Below are 2,445 nucleotides of genomic sequence, written 5' to 3'. Positions count from 1 at the left end.
TAATCAAACTTGGAAGGAAAAGGAAAAAGATAAAGAAAAATATCTGCACAAATCTTCGCGTAACATCGATGGCATAGGAGTACCTAGATGTGCATTACTTAGAGCACATCTAGATGTGCTTTAGCAATACTTTCAAACAAACCCCTAATGATCATTGTAAACAGCGCATAGAACATGGCTAACACGACAACCACAACTACACATGCTAGTTCCTTGTTGTCTCTTGGTTTCATCTGTTGCCTATGATTGATTCTTTCTTGCTTCATTATACTGATTGTACTCCCTCCGTCCGGAAATACTTGTCATCAATATGGATAAAATGGAATGTATCTAGACGTATTTTAGTTCTACATACATCTCTTTTTATCTATTTTGATGACAAGTATTTTCGGACAGAGGGAGTACATTCCAGATCAGCCAGTTTCTTCTTCAGTTTAACAGTATCTTCTGCGAGCTTGGTGATAACACTCCGAGCCCTGCCATGCCATTCTTCATCCAGCCAGTTAACAAAGCCACAAGCCTCATATCCCTGCCAATGTAAAATAGTATTCAGGATGATCGGTGGCATTAACTCAAGTAAAATGATGAACTTAGCACCAACCTCTAAGGGGAAACTGAGAAACCACCTGCCAATGTCGAATCCCTCCGTGCATACACATCGAGCGGGAGTGTGCCCGTGCACACAACTCAGCTATTGGTACTTCTCGGTGGCGCAAAACTCGAAGTCTAACTCGTGTTGCAGGAGTCTGGATTAATGCTCCAGATACGGCGGCAGATCGCTTTCCTAGGGGGGATTCAATTCAAGACGGATTCAGCAAGGAGCTACTTTGGACATTCTAAAAGATATCAGGATAGATTGGAACCTGACAGGACGATTCAGATCCGTAGTACACCTGCCTTCTGATGACCTTAGGCAAGTGCCCGGCGGCGACCGCCGTCGTGGCGGCGATACGAGCAGGTGCAGCCGCACGGAAACCATCAGCAACACTCGCCTACATTCCCCCAATGTCAGCTGCACACGAGGGAATTTGGAGGCTGTGTAGAGATTTGGGGCAAATGGGGAAACTGTGGGGATAAGCTAACGGTCGGGAACTACTTATGGCACTATATGTTGGAGTATACGGCACATTGTTTATGCGTGTCGTTTGTGTCAGGTATTACAATGTCACACACGATTTGCACACCAAACCGTGTGAGAAGACAACGTAGGTGAGACACGGTTGCTGTTACATAACAGTATGCGATATACTACCATGTACATATAATTGAGTTATAGTGATACCATGTAAACAGCCGCTCTGCGGATATCCATAAAAAATAGCAGGTACACATCTAGAGATGGTGGCGGCGGCCTAGGCAAGGGCTACCGAAAAAGATGTCAATCCTCGCTAGGTGGGCGGTGGCGGCGCCATAGGAGGTCAATCCTCGGTCTACTGTGGGATATAGGAGGAGCTCAGCCGTCGAGGTCGGTGATGTAGTGATTCGAGCACATCCATCGCGGTCGATGGCGGGATAGTGGAGGTCGAACTTCCGGCGGCAGTCGCACTAAGCTTTGCTCCTCGACCCTGCTGTCTCGGCGTGCCACCACATCGCGCTTCTCTATCTGCTGGGTGGATGTCGCCATGCGGGTCCTTAATTAAGGTATTCTTTTCGTGAGTGGCTTAATTAAGGTATTGTGGCACCCCGGCTCAGAGAAACCGGAACGCCCCGTATTCCAGCCCAGAGATCAAGGAGAAGTCTTCTGGAATACGGCACTACTTGACATAGAACAAACCAGCTTTCTATTATAAGAATAATAATACAAAGGTCTGATGTTACAAAGGTTCACACCAGCACGGCGACACTATGCCTGCGATACTACACTTGCCCTATGCTAGCAGCAGAACAACTTGTGGCAGCGGAAATCTTCTAGCAGCAGAACAACGATGAAGGTGGTGAACTCCACTCCACAGGGACTCTGGCTGGGACACGATCTAGCTCGCACGAACGGAAACCACGACAAGCAATCAAGAAATCACGGCATCACCTGCAATCTGGCATGACACGCCAGGTCAGTACACTGAATGTACTTGCAAGCTCACAACAGCCAAAAACAACAAGGCAAGACAACAACATAGCATTAAGCAGGTTAATTAAATTAACAGCTACCATGATATAACAGCAACTCTTAAGCATAATATAAAACTACTACAATACTGATAAATCACCATCTCTGATCTCCATAACCATATCACTCTTGGCTAACCGGCCAAGCAATATACCATATCGATCACCTCGTGATCAAAACCAAACTGTAAATGTGATCCTTACGGCGATCACCACCCGACAAATAAATGGCCTCTGATCCTTACAGCAATCACAACCCGACCAATAAATGGCTCGTGATCCTTATGGAGATCACAACCTGACCAATACTTGGCCAATCTGTACTGCTCCAAATATCCA

The sequence above is a fragment of the Triticum dicoccoides genome, chromosome 7B (assembly GCF_002162155.2).
Source record: "Triticum dicoccoides isolate Atlit2015 ecotype Zavitan chromosome 7B, WEW_v2.0, whole genome shotgun sequence".
Lineage (NCBI taxonomy): Eukaryota > Viridiplantae > Streptophyta > Magnoliopsida > Poales > Poaceae > Triticum > Triticum dicoccoides.
The sequence above is the reverse complement of the archived record's forward strand: the minus strand, read 5'-3'. Positions refer to the sequence as shown.